This window comes from Mastomys coucha, unplaced genomic scaffold (genome assembly GCF_008632895.1).
Source record: "Mastomys coucha isolate ucsf_1 unplaced genomic scaffold, UCSF_Mcou_1 pScaffold3, whole genome shotgun sequence".
Taxonomy (NCBI): domain Eukaryota; kingdom Metazoa; phylum Chordata; class Mammalia; order Rodentia; family Muridae; genus Mastomys; species Mastomys coucha.
The window spans coordinates 43697780-43713095 of record NW_022196909.1 but is presented as its reverse complement, the minus strand read 5'-3'; positions in this window follow the sequence as shown (position 1 = coordinate 43713095).

Sequence of the window (15316 nt, the reverse complement as noted above, 5' to 3'; positions counted from 1 at the left end):
AAAAAAAAGGCCAAAAAGCAACCGAGGGACCAAGGGCTGGAGAGATGGCCCAGAGAGCACTGGCTGCTCTTCCTGAGGTCCTGAGTTCAATTTCCAGCCACCACGTGGTGGCTCACAAGCAACTCTAATGAGATCTGATGCCCTCCTTTGTAAGCAGAACACTATATATTTACATAACAAATAATTTTTTTTCTCAGACAGGGTTTCTCTGTGTATGTCTGGCTGTTCTGGAACTCACTCTGTAGACCAGGATGGCCTCGAACTCAGAAATCCACCTGCCTCTGCCTCCTAAGTGCTGGGATTAAAGGAGTGTGCCACCACTGCCCAGCTAATAAATCTTTTTTTTTTTTTTTTAAACAAACCAAATCAAACCAAAACCAACAAACCAGAACAAACCAAAACCATCACCACCGCAACCAAATCAAACCAAACAAAACCACCAGAGCCCAGCTTTCTCATGGAGGCACATACCTTTAAGCCCAGTACTCAAGAATCAGAGCCAGAGCACTTGGGAGGCAGAGGCAGGCAGATTTCTGAGTTCGAGGCCAGCCTGGTCTACAGAGTGAGAGAGTGAGTTCCAGGACAGCCACGGCTATACAGAGAAATCCTGTCTCGAAAAAACAAAAAAACAACAACAAAACAAAAACAAAACAAAAAACAAAAGAATCAGAGCCAGTAGAATCTCTGTTAATTTGAGGCCAGCCTAGTCTACATAGCAAGCCCATTGACAGCCAGGACAACACAGAGACACTTTCTCAAAACCAAACCAAACCAAACCAAACCAAACCAAACCAAACCACTAAACAAATCATAATAGAAAAAACAAACAAATAAACAAACAAAACCCCAAAACCCAGGCAGCCATGCGTGTGGTGACTTGGTTTGTTGGGCACTTCTTTCCTGGTATTGCCCTCAGAACCAGAGACTCCCCTCAGTCCCTCTGATGCCCACCTTTAACCCTAGGGCCATCAACACATGACTGCTGACTCATAACATATCAATACAGACTGGCATTTAGCTTCTAAGTAACCCACCCAAGCTCTAACCCCCCCACCCCCATCAACAGGAGAAAAGTTACACTATATAATTACCTTGCTATGTAACAAGTTCTTTGTTACTATTTAGATAGTCATGACCCAATAGTCAACTGGAAGCCAGGTCTAACTCTATCCCTCTGCTATTTATCTCACCTAGAACAAGTAATTTAGTTACAAAAATGTGAATGTATTTGCTTTGGAATCCTGACCCAGGCTGGCATGAAACGGATAAAATTTGTTCTTAGTGTTCCATTTGATACTGGATAGTTTGTTTCAATATTTTCTGGAAGCCCGGCCCTAATTTTCTTCTATTTCCATGGCCCTTGCAAATGAATCTTTGTAACTATTTGTATTAAGATGCGTCCTCTTAGGGCTAGAGAGACAGTTCAATTGCAGGGCAGTTCACAGCTACCTGTAATTCTAGTTCCAACGCCCCCTTCTGGTCTCCTTGGGCACTGCATACACTCAGCAAGCACACCCACAATCAGGCACACACTCATACCCATATAAAATAAAAGTTACAAAATTTAGTGTTATAGTTTCTTTCTTTTTTCTTTTTCTTTTTTGTTAAATGACCTCTGTTTTTACCTCCTTTTTTTAAACTTTTGTTTTGTTTTGTTTTTTTGTTTTGTTTTTCGAGACAGGGTTTCTCTGTATAGCCCTGGCTGTCCTGGAACTCACGCTGTAGACCAGACTGGCCTTGAACTCAGAAATCCTCCTGCCTCTGCCTCCCAAATGCTGGGATTAAAGGTGTGTGCCACCACTGCCTGGCGGTTTTCACCTCCTTGAGTTTGGCATATCCAGGGTTGCTTCTGCACACACGTGTGGCAGAGTGACTTTGGCACCAGTCTGAGCCCTAGGCATTACAGGACTGGGTTCTTCCTGTCTTGGGACCTAGCTGCTGTGTAAGGTGCCTGGCCATTCTATGGCATACGCAAGCTGAGTGTACACTGACCACCCTGCTGTAAGGCTGTGCAGACTGGATTGAATACCAGTTACATCATTGTAACAATGGGAGGGCTACAGCAGAATCCTGCCTGATCCACAGCATCTCTTGGCAATTGCTGTTTCATCCTTCCTGGAGAGAGGACATAGGGAGAATTGAATCAGGAGCTGCCAATTCCCAAGACCGTTGTGATCTAGTATGGAAGAGCTTCCGGGCGGATGACAGCACACGGAGCAGCTGCCATATCACCTGAATAGGAAGGACACCCAGTGGGATTCCCCCAGGTGACCTGGCATCCTGGGCTGTCTTTGCTGGCTGGATTGCTTCCATAGAGAGTGGTCTTTCTCATGTTTAAAGGAGAAGGGCATGCTGGCAGCGTGTATACCCCCTGACACTATTGGCTTGTCAGTGAAAAAGGAAGCAAGATGTGCTCTGATGATTTAACGTAGCGGAAAAGGTGGTGCTGGACCCGTGGCTCAGCCATTCAGAGCACTAGTTGTTTCTGTAGTGGGATCTAATGCCCTCTTCTGGTGTGCAGGAAGACAGCTACTTACATATGCATAAAATAAATACATCTTAAAAAAAAGAAAAAAGAAGAAGAAGAACACTGGTTGCTCTTCTAGAAGACCAGCGTTAGATTCTTGGTACCCACGCGGCAGCTTACAAGCATCTATAACTCCAGTTCTGGGGAATCCAATGCCCTTTTCTGGTATACTTGGATACTGCACACATCCATGGTGCACAGATACACATGCAGGCAAAGTACCCACACGCATTACAAAGAAAATAGAATCGGAGACCCAAGTCAGCATCAGCCCACCTATCACACTAACAGCACTCGCATGTCATTTCCCCTTTACCTTTGCCTGCTCTCCCTCCTCCTCCTCCTCCTCCTCCTCCTCCTCCTCCTCCTCCTCCTCCTTCTCCTTCTTTTTGAGACAGGGTTTCTCTGCGTAGCCCTGGCAGTCCTGAAACTCACTCTGTAGACCAGGCTGGCCTTGAACTCAGAAATCCGCCTGCCTCTGCCTCCCAAGTGCTGGGACTAAAGGTGTGTGCCACCACTGCCCGGCAAGCTCTCCCTTCTTAAGATTCCCCTTCCATATTTACTAGTTTGAGTTTTGTTTAGCATTCCACAGTTTGTTTCTTTAACTGCTTTTTTTAAATTAATTTTTTATTTTATGTGTGTGGATATGTTGTATGCATGTATGCCTGCATGCATACCACTTGACATGCCCAAGGAAGCCAGGACAACAGGTTCTTTGGAACTAGATTCACAGGGAATTTGTGAGCCACCATATGGTGCTAGACTTGAATTTGGGCCCTCTGGAAAACCAGAACATTCTTTCAACCATGAAGGTTTTTTTTTTTTTTTTGAGACAGGGTTTTTCTATATAGCCCTGGCTGTCCTGGAACTCACTCTGTAGACCAGGCTGGCCTCGAACTCAGAAAACCACCTATCTCTGCCTGCCTGGCATATACATATACATATACATATACATATACATATACATATACATATATATATATGAAACAATTTCTTAGCTATTTGTGATTTCACTTAGCTGCACAGCCAATTTTTTAAAAGAAGATTTATATATTTAATGTCTGAGTACTCTAGCTGTATGTACAGCTGTGTGCCAGAAGAAGGCATCTGATCCCATGGTTGTGAGCCACCGTGTGGTTGCTGGGAATTGAACCCAGGATTTCTGGAAGAACAGTTAGTGCTCTTAACTGCTGAGCCATCTCTCCCGCCCCTTCACAGCCAATTTTTAAACTAGATTACTTTCTTTAGGTTTAGGTTTTAAATTTGTTTATTTGTGTGTGTGTGTGTGCAGATTTGAGGCTGCTTAGGGCTGGCGGGGGACAGCAGGGGATGACCACTTGTAGGTCTGGTGTTTTTCACAAGATCTCAGTTTCCATTTTGTATAAAGACTCAGGAGCTAGATGCTCGGGTGAAACCCTGCTAGCTCAGAGAGGCACAGAAAACACACAGCTGACCTTCTTTCACAGCCTATATGCCAAAAAGGGAGGTCTCCTTTACACCATCTCAAAAAAAAAAAAAAAAAGTTGCCGGGCAGTGGCCGGCAGGCCTTTAATTCCAGCACCTAGGAGGCAGAGGCAGCGGATTTCTGAGTTTGAGGCCAGCCTGGTCTACAGAGTAAGTTCTAGGACAGCCAGGGCTATGCAGAGAAACCCTATCTCGAAAAACCAAAAAAGTTTCAAATTGAATGTCCCTCCCTTCAACTTCCTGGGCGCCTCTCTCTAGGTCCTCCTGAGTTCCTCTTACTCTATGTTTTTTTTTATTTTTCTACATTCACTTCCTGTCAGCTGGTCGTTTGTTCCGCCTCTTGACCTACAGTTGACTTTAATCCTGTTTATAATATTCCAGCAGAAAGATCTTGGATTAAAAGTGTATACTATGTAGCCACACCACAACTAGAAAACAGTTTGTTTGTTTGTTTTCCCCCAGTAAATAACACAATCTCACGGTTCACAGTGTGAGTAAATATTCTACAACCGTCAGGGATTCCTTTTGGGGTGATAAAACCATCCCGGAACTAGCTGAGTGATGGCTTACATCTAAAGTACTAGAACTCAGGAGTCCGAGGACGTTACCACAAGTTCAGGGTCATTTTGGGCTCCTAAGAGATTTCCAGATCAGCCTGGGGCTCGTAATAAAAACCTGTCACAACAAAAGAAAACAAATAACAAACAAACCAAAACCAAACAATAACAACAACAACAACAACAACAACAACAACAACAAGCCGAACAAGCAAGAGAATCAATCCTAAGAGCATCTGGGAACGCGGTAGTGGGGAGGGGGCGTGTGATTCTGTGCTACACTAAAGGGGATGCTATGGTTACTCTTAGAGGCTGAAGCTGATGGTATATCAGCCGTGTCTCAATATTGGTGCTTGAAAAAGTAGAGCTTGGGATGCTCGCAGGAGGATGCAGGAGGAGATGGGTGGGGTGATACCTTGGGGGAGCAGAAGAATTTAGAACCAGGAGGAACCTGGTGGGAGGCTAGTGGACACTCAGGAAGGATACTCCGGAGAGTTTGGGCGGGGCTGGAGGAAGAGGCCATGGGCAATCCCGGAAAAAGGCTTTGGTTTCGGCTGCCTGAGTATAAAACAACCAAGGCGGCTACTGGGTTTCTGCTGGGTCTGCCCACTTCTCACTACTCCACGCCAGCTGCTGCAGCCTGCCCAGGCGGAGCTCATGTGGGAAACCTGGTCCTCAGTGCCACCTTGTGGAGAGGCGGGGCATTTCCAAGGTGTGAACCAAGAGGGGCTTTCTTTGCCACCAAGGCTAGATGAATGCTGTTATGGTGGCGGCGGGAGCAGGGCCCTGATAAAGGTGTGTTTGTCTGGCTCATGCTTTTTCCTCTTCCCCGTTCTGTGTCTTTCTGCTTTATGTTCTGTGGTGACATGACGTGGCGCCGAGATCTGTCAGGTGCCAAACCCATGCTCCCGGGTTTCTCAGCCTTGAGTCAAATAAATCTCTGTTTTTTTATAAATTAGCCAGTCTCAAGCAGTCTGATATAGCGACAAAAAATGGGTAAAGACTAGTGGATATCCTTATGAAGTACTTAAGACTTGTGTTGGGGGCTGGAGAGATGGCTCAGCGGTTAAGAGCACTGACTGCTCTTCCGGAGGTCCTGAGTTCAAATCCAAGCAACCACATGGTGGCTCACAACCATCCGTAATGAGATCAGATGCTCTCTTCTGGTGTGTCTGAAGACAGTTACAGTGTACTTACATATAATAGTAAATAAATCATTGGGCCAGAGCAAGTGGGGTCCTATAATAAATAAAAATAAATTTTTAAAACAAAACAAAACAAAAAAGATTTGTGTCTGGGACCCTCTGGATCTCAGCTCATTGCAGGGGCCACCATAGGAAGTCCTTTGAAGAAAATTATATCCTTTTGTTGTCATTTTTCAAGACAGAGTTTCTCTGTGTAGCCCTGACTGTCCTGGAACTAGCTCTGTAGAGCAGGCTGGCCTTGAACTCACAGAGATCAGTCTCAGGTCAGGATCACAGAGATCTTTCTGCCTCTACCTCCCAAGTGCTGGGATTAACGATATATGCCACCATACCTGGTGTGTAGCCGCCTGCAGCCACACATATGAATGGGTTTTCTGGAATGGGATTTGGGACCTGAAAAAGTTAAGTGTACCGGAAATGCGGGAAGGGGTTTGAAAAAATTAGACCAACACATGGTGTGCTTTCAGTCCACCATCATTAATGAATTCTCTTTGTTACAAGCCAACAGGTAGGTAAAGCAAAACCCCTCCCCCAAGTCCGTCAGCAACTTAGCCCAATCAGCAGCTCTTCATCTTCAGTCTCTGAGGGGGGGACTTCCAGCATAACAGGAACTTGTAGAGAGGTGTGGCTATTAGTTGGAGAGAGGCGTGGTTACATGTGGCAAGGCTGAGTCTGACAGAATTAGCCCTCAAATGTAGGAGGGTCACACTGGTGTGAGTTTTTCTTTTCTTTTGTTTCTTGTCTTTTTTCTCTCTCTTTCATTCATTCTTTCTTTTTTTTTTAAATTCTGGATAACTGAAGAGGAAGAGCCAACCCACCCTGAATGTGGGTGACAGCATCATGGGCTGGGCCCTGGCTCGGATGAAAAAGAGATCAGAAGCTTAGCATGGGGATGGATGCATCCATTGCTCTCTGTGCTCCAGTGTTGATTGTGATTAGTTCTCTGGAGCTCCTGCTGGTATGACATCCCTGCTATGGTGGACTGGAACCTGGAACTCTGAACTAAGACAAACGTTTTTTGAGTTGAAGAGATGGCTCAGCAGTTAAGAGCATTTGCTATTCTTCCACAGGACCTGAGTTTGGTCCACAGCATTCACACTGGGTGGCTCACAACCACCTGTAACTCCAGGTCGAGAGAATCTGATGCCCTCTAATGGCCTCTGTAGACATCCACACACAAGTGGATACAACACACACACACACACAAATAAAAATAAACCTCACAATTAAATAGCCGGGTTATTGGCACATACCTTTAATCCCAGCACTCAGAAGGCAGAGGCAGGTGGATTTCTGAGTTGGAGGGTCAGCCTGGTCTACACAGTGAGTTCCAGGCCAGCCAGGGCTGAACAGGAAGACCCTGTTTCAAACAACAGCAAAAACAAACAAACAAAAAAACAAAAACAAAACAAAACAGAAAAAACCCTCTTTCTCCTCTTTGTCAGGGTGTTTTTATCACAGCGATATAAATGAATCTGTCTGTCTGTCTATCCACTTAGCTACCCGTTATCTCCCTTTTGTTCTGTTTCCCTGGTGTCTTAGTGAGGGTTTTACTGCTGTGAACAGACACCATGACCAAGACAACTCTCATAAGGACAACATTTAATTGGGGCTGGCTTACAGGTTCAGAGGTTCAGTCCACTGTCATCAAGGCAGGAACATGGCAGCATCCAGGCAGGCATGGTGCAGGAGGAGCTGAGAGTTCTACATCTTCATCTGAAGGCTGCTAGCAGAAGGTGTGGCCCTGTTGGAGTAGGTGTGTCACTGTGGGTGTGGGCTTTAAGACCCTCCTCCTAGCTGCCTGGAAGCCAGTCTTCCCCTAGCAGCCTTCGGATGAAGATGTAGAACTCTCAGCTCGTGAGCCATCATTGTGTGTGGTTGCTGGGAATTGAACTCAGGACCTCTGCCGGCCCCACTCGATCCGGCCTGCTTGCTCTGGTGTAATACACTGTAGCTGTCTTCAGACACACCAGAAGAGGGCATCAGATCTCATTACGGGTGGTTGTGAACCACTATGTGGTTGCTGGGATCCGAACTCAGGACCTTCGGAAGAGCAGTCAGTGCTCTTACCCACTGAGCCATCTCGGCAGCCCCTGGGATGAGGGTCTTAAAACCCATGCCCACAGTGCCACACCTACTCCAACAAGGCCACACCCACTCCAATAAAGGCACACCCACTCCAACAAGACCACACCCACTCACAAAGGGCCACACCTCCTAATAGGGCCACTCCCTGAGCAGAGCAAGTACAAACCGTCACACCTGGGGAAATTCTACACAATGGCCTAAGGCTAAGACTCCTAAATGAGGTGACACTGCAGAGGCCTGTCACATAGCCCTAACCCGAGTCCCAGGAGCCAACGCACAGTGAAGCCCCACACAGTCATGACATGCACTTCGCAGCCAAGTTTGGGCTGTCCTGTGTTTCCTGCTCCCTGGCCTCGTCTCAAAGTTTTTTAAATTGAAGCCTAGGCTTTGTACCCGTTCACCCCTCCTGCCCCAGGTATTCCTCTAGAATGAGTGGGAGTTTCTTCCAGACCCACATGGCCACCCATCATCGGCAATGAGTAATTTCCTCACTGCTCATGAACACTTTTTGGGGTGAGTTCATTGCCTCTGGCCCCTGCACCTGGCTTTGGTGCTTTTATTACAGTGATGGAAATAAAACTAAGACTCTGTCTGTCTGTCTGTCCGCCTGTCTGCCTGTCTGTCTATCCACTTAGTTATCTACCAGCTGTCTGTGCAGGTGGCCTTTCCTTTTCCTCCCCATGTCTAGAACTCCCTAAAGACAGTGCTCCCACCTGGCTTCTGTCAACAGTGGGGTTCTCTATCATCAGGACCTGGGTGCTCCCTGGTACGACCTGGGCCTCTGGGGCTGGGTTCTTGTGCACAGAAAAGCCTCTAGCACTCTGGAAGTTGGCACAGTGAGGGTACCCCTGCTGGCTCCGTGGGTGCAAACACTGCCATCTACACTCCCATCTGCACCATTTCCTGGAGATTTGGGGATTCACTTAAGCTTCCAACCGCAAGTATCTGGTTGTGTCACTATGGGGCAGCTTCCCGTTGCAGCACTATGGGGCCCCAAGGGAAGAACATGGCCAACTAGGGTAGGATCAGAACCAAGATCAGTAGCTTTTGCTGCAGCAAGAAGGTGTGTGAGCACAAGGCCAGGGTCTCCTGTAGCCCAGGCTAGCCTCCAATTCACTATACGGCTGTGATGGTTTGCAAATGCTCGTTCCATGGACTGGCACTATTAGAAGGTGTGGCCTTGTTGGAGGAAGTGTGTTACTGTCGGGGTGGGCTTGGAGATCCTCCTAGCTGCCTGAGGTTGTGGAGTCTGTTCCTGGCTTCTTCCAGATGAAGATGTAGAACTCTCAGCTCCTCCTGCACCATGCCTGCCTGGACGCTGCCATGCTCCTGCCTTGATGATAATGGACTGGACCTCTGAACCTGTAAGCCAGCCCCAATTAAATGTTGTTGTTATAAGAGTTGCCTTGGTCATGGTGTCTGTTCACAGCAGTAAAACCTTAAGTAAGACAGAAGCCAAGCCTTGATGTCGTAATTCTCCTGCCTCTACCACCTACCCACATAATATGATCACAAGCATGCAGTACCCTCCCTATTTTAATCAATGCTTGGTATCGAACCCTAGACCTCATGCATGCCAAAGGCAAGCACTCTACCAACTGAACTATGGAGTCTTGTCTCATTCAGGCTCCTCAAGCTTGTTCTTCTTTTGTGAGCTCCCCAAGGACCAGATATTAGCTTGCCCACTTCCCACCGGGATCCCCAGCATCTTCTTCTTCTTCTTCTTCTTTTTTAAAATATTTATTATTATATTTAAGTACACTGTAGCTGGCTTCAGACACACAAGAAGAGGGTGTCATATCTATCTCATTACAGATGGTTGTAAGCCACCATGTGGTTGCTTACCACCCCCCACCCCCAGCATCTTCTTAAAGTGTGGCCCATCTGCAGGATAGGGCCTAATGCAGCCTTGAGAAACTTTTACCCATCCTCCAATGCGGGTGGACCTTGAGGTCACTGCGCACAGCGAGATTAGGCAAGCATAACAGATGGAGCTGGAAGTCTCCCTCACAGACACACTTGGCTGTCAGTCTGATGAACACAGATGCTGAGCTCCCTGTGAGAAACCTCGTGGCTCTGGAGCTACTGCTGCTTTTCTGGTGAGGAACAGAAGGGTTCTGTTGTCTGAATCCGTCGTGGGCCAGCAAGGAAGGTTTTCCCAGGGAGCAGGGTGCCCTGACACACAGCCGTCTGCACTGAGGAAATTGGGTTTCTGAGCCTTTCTCCTCCAGGACTTTGCAGCCATCTTGCATTGGGTACACCTGGATGGTCTGGGATGTCTACACAGTACAGAACCCTGAACCTAAGCATAGCCAGTGTTCCTAATTGCTCAGGCAAGGAGAATATGAGCATCTTTTTTCTTTTTAAAGATTTACTTAGGGCTGGAGAGATGGCTCAGTGGTTAAGAGAACTAACTGCTCTTTCAGAGGTCCTGAGTTCAAATCCCAGCAACCACATGGTGGCTCACAACCATCTGTAATGGGATCTGATGCCCTCTTCTGGTGTGTCTGAAGACAGCTACAGTGTACTTACATATAATAAATAAAATAAATCCTTAAAAAAATAAAGATTTATTTATGTACTTATTTTATGTATATGAGTACACTGTAGCTGTACTGATGGTTGTGAGCCATCATGTGGTTGCTGGGAACTTGAATTCAGGACCTCTGCTCACATGAGTTGACCCCACTTGCTCTGGTCCTGCTTGCTCCCCTCTAAAGGTTTATTTATTATTATATCTAAGTACACTGTAGCTTCAGAAGAGGGCGTCAGATCTCATTATAGATGGTTGTGAGCCACCATGTGGTTGCTAGGATTTAAACTCAGGACCTTTGGAAGAGCAGTCGGTGCTCTTAACCATTGAGCCATCTCTCCAGCCCGAATGTGAGCATCTTGATGGAATGCAAATGTTGGGGTGTCTTTGAGAGCCATGGAACCTTTCTTGGCTCTTGGTGAACTTGGGTTGGGGGGCAAGGGCAAAGGAAACAGAATGTCCCCCCAAAGCCACCCTGAGCTAGAGGTGTTTTGGTTTTTTGTTTGTTTTGTTATAAAAACTTGAAGAATTTATGGCTCATTTAAGAATCTTTTTTCAGATTTATTTATATTTATTTAATGTAAATGAGTCCTCTATCTGCATGTACACCTACATACCAACAGAGAGCATCAGATCCCATTACAGATGGTTGTGAGCCATCATGTGGTTGCTGGGAATTGATCTCAAGACCCCCTCACAAGAGTACTCCAGTGCTCTTAGTCGCTGAGCCCTCTCTCCAGGCCCCACATAGGGCACTCTTTGTTTTAAAAATAGATTTATTTATTTATTATATGTAAGTACACTGTAGCTGTTTTCAGACACCCCAGAAGAGGACATCAGATCTCATTGTGGATGGTTGTGAGCCACCATGTGGTTGCTGGGATTTGAACTCAGTACCTTCGGAAGAACAGTCGGTGCACTTAACCGCTGAGCCTTCTCTCCAGCCCCAGGGTACTCTTTAGGAATAAATTTAATATAGATTCATAAGTAGGATCTTCCCAGGGTCGGCAGGTACAGAGTTCCTGTACAGCGGGAAGCAGGGTACCATGCCCTCTGGGGCCTTTCTAAAGGATTTGTGGCAGAAACTAAGTATGGTAAGGGGTGTGAGCTGCCCTGTGCCGTTGACTCAACTGAGGTGACCAGGCGCCTCCTCTCAGTGTCAGGACATCATGTACTGCCTTGAGGCAGGGTGCAGGAGACAACAGAGAGCTAGAGCCTTCCCCTGGCATCCCGGTCTCCAACAAGGATATGCTCAGAACTGCTGCTTTGGAGTCCCTGCCTTATCTGACTACGTGGCCTGCTTCTATCTTCCGTCTCATCATTGGCACGCATGGCATGGCCCAGGAAAATCAATGTGAGGCATGACCAAAAATCCCCTTCCTTGGAGTCATTTGCTGCCGGTAGAAGCAACCTGAGTGGATGCCGAGAGGAAGCGTCTGCTCTGTTTTTTCGAAGATGCTTCAGTCTGACCAAGAATGTGGCTGTGGCTTTGAAGCACAGGTTTGCTCCCTTGAAGCTATTGTGCTCCCTGGCACTCATCCTCATCTGGTGTGTGGGGGAGGTATCGTCTGGGTGTCCTACCGTAACATTCCCCCAACCCCCACCCTGGCGATGTGTGTGCACGCGCGGTTCAGCATGTGTGCCCAGCTTCCTCTAGGTGCCCGGATAGTTACACACTGTTGTAAGTATGTAACAGGCAATTTTCCTTTTCATACCACAGCCTGAGCTGCCTGGATTCGGGGACTCCCGAATTCTCCCCCCAAGGCTGGCTACATTTGTAACTTTTCTGTCACTGTGACAAAGCACCCATCAGAAGAAGCGACTTGAGGAAGGGTTCTTTTTTTGGGTCCAGGCTTCAGTTATCCTGGAGTTAAGAGCATGGTGCAGAGCGTGAAGCAGAACAGCTATTGATGGCATGATCAACCAGGAGGCAGGAAAAGGTTGATTTACTCACCAGCTAGGGCTTATGCCTCCACCATTCTACAGCTAACCAGAACACTGTCACCAGTTGGGCATCAAGTATTCAAGACATTACAGACCCAAAGGATGGGGGTGGGGTGGGGGGAGACCAGGAAGAAGTGGGGGCAGTATTTCTTGCCCTCTGGAGGAGATCTGGTGAGAGAGGTGCCAGGAAGCACCATATGGTGCCCTGAGAGATTCTAGGCAACACCAGACATCACAGCTCACCCTTAAGTAACCCTCCATCTTGCCCATGACATATCCACAATTAAACTTTGCCCCGGGCTTTGTTTTCAGGGACTTAGGCTAAGGTGATGACTAAGCCAAGCTGAGCAGCAATTAGATAATGAAATCGTATCTCTCTGGGTTAGCAGGTGAAAAGAGGAAGGCAGGCAGGACATTTCTATGGTGCAGAAGCAGTGTGAGAAGGGCTTTTTAATCACAGCATTCAGGAGGCAGGCAATCTCTGTGAGTTCGAGGCCAGCCTGGTCTACGGGATGGTGAGTTCCAGGACAGCCAGGGCTGCATGGAGAAATCCTCTGTCTCAAGAAAACAATACAATGAAATCAAATAGAATAAAATAAAGCTTTGACGAATAACCAGGGCAGAGAGTAGGGTTAGGGGCATCTGAAATCAATACAAAAGGACCCACTTGGAATAATCAGGACCGCTTGATACGGATAGTTGCAGGCAGTATCTGGTCATGCCCGCTACGCTGGGTTCCCTGTGTTTTTGCCAGGAAATGCGTGTAGTATTAAAAGAATCGCTTGGAGTATGGAAGACAGCAATGCTATGATGCCTGGCCTTTGCTTTAGATAATTAATAGGCGGGTGTGGTGGTGACTCATACCTCTAATCCCGTGAGGCAGAGATAGGCAGAGCTCTATGAGTTTGAGGCCAACTTGGTCTATATAATGAGTTTCAGGCCCAGCCAAGGCTACATAGTGGGCCTGTGTTTCAAAACAGAACAGAACAAAACAAACAAACAACTCCCCCACCTAATAACTGATAATTAAATAAATGATGATGATGATGATGATGTGATGATGATGATGATGATGATGATGATGATGATGATGATGATGATGATGATAAGAAACAGTCCTTTGGGATAAAATTACAATTTCTGAATCCAGCCTGATGCCTCTATGGATGCGCACTGTGCTATTTTTCCTACTTCTGAGACTCATTGTAGTAAAAAAACAAACAAACAAAAAAACCCAAAAAACAATAAACAAAAAATCCACTGAGACAGCATTTTACTCCTATGGCAAAAATTATCAATGAAGCTAAGTATGAATGAGCAGAGGTGGTGGGAACCGTGATCCAGGAGTGTGGGCAGAGCCAAGGTCCCTCTGAGTCCTTGAGAAGTAATATGGGGTGCTGGTCCACTCCCAGGCTGGTCTCTTCAGATGCTCAGTGGGGGCTTTCATTGATGCGCAGCTGTGTGGCTTTGCCCTGCGAGAGGTTGGCAAGCGTCACTGGCCCTCGTTCCTTTCCCGGATGTGGTGCTTTCTGCAATGGACCGTCCTGTCTGACCCGCTGACCCCCGAGGCTGGGGCCAGGGCTTAGCTGGGCGCATTCCTGCCGTCCCACCACAATGCGGGTCGTTCTGTGCTTGCTTTGTGCAGGAGCCCTGGCCCCTGGGGTGGAAAATCGAGCGAGGCTTTCTGACTGCCCAGCAGACTGCTGGCGTCGCGGGAATCCTCAGATCTAGCAGATGTCAGCTCTGCCAGGGTGGGGCGGCTGCGCCGTGTGCAGTCGAGCCAGAATGCTGAGGTTGGGTGGAAAGCTGCTGTCCGAACCAGACAGAGAGGGCTCGGAAGCAAGTCACTGGAGCCTTTTTTTTTTTTTTTAAAGAATTATTTATTTATTTTATGTGTATGAATACACTGTAGCTGTCTTCAGACACACACAAGAAAGCGGCAGGGGATCCCATTACAGATGGTTGTGAGCCATCATGTGGTTGCCGGGATTTGAACTCGGGACCTCTGGAAGAGCAGTCAGTGCTCTTAACCTTCTTGTCTGATGTGCTTAGACACTGGAGAAAGGGGCCCTCTAAGGTAGAGGCTTATACTCCACTGAGAACACTCTTTTGCACACATACATACTTACCCCCAACTCTACCCAACTCCACTCCATAGACGTACAAGCACACACATGAAATACACACATACCTACATACATATCACCCATGTATCCCTCAGATCACACCACATCACAGACACACAATCACACACATATCCCACACTCAGCGCACATGGCGCCCAGCAGAGATGCCTCTCCAGACACGTGGTCCACTGGTGTTCTTTCCTAACATCGTCCACTTCTGTCTCTCACCGTTGTCCCCTGGCTCCTGGCTCTTCTTCTGCCTTCAGCATGTCTGCCATCAAGCCCACACTCTACTGTGGCATTCCTGCAGCTTTGGCAGCCCAAGGCCTACCTTGTAACTGGACTCATAGGCTCCTGGATGGTGGATGAAAGTGGGTAGCCATTTGCACCCAGGCCTGTAACAGCCTCGGTCTGCAGCATGGGTCTAGGATGTGAATCCCCAGATAGAGGGACTCGTGTCCGCTCAGACTCCTTTCTCCGCCCCAGGAGACTGGTATTTTGTTTTTCTTTGATTTGGGGAAATGGATTTATTTTATTTTATTTTTTTAATTTTCAACCTGCAAGTGGGACATCACAGTGATGGGATATGCTGCTGGACTGGCCGCTTCCCAGGCTCAAGTCAAGAGGGGTGGAAACCGCTGGCCAGGGCCAGTGACTTTGTGCTCCTGTAACTCCAGCTTCCCTTAATAATGTCCCACACCACAAGCAGGATGCTGGCAAATGGCACAAGTCAAAGAGAAGTTGAGAGATGGGATAGAGAATTCATGCTGTCGCGCCTCTGATGGCAGAATGTACAGTACAGTCATTGGTTGTTTTTATGAACACTTTACCCTTCACGGGACAAAATTTCAGTGTAATCAATTAGCAGTTAG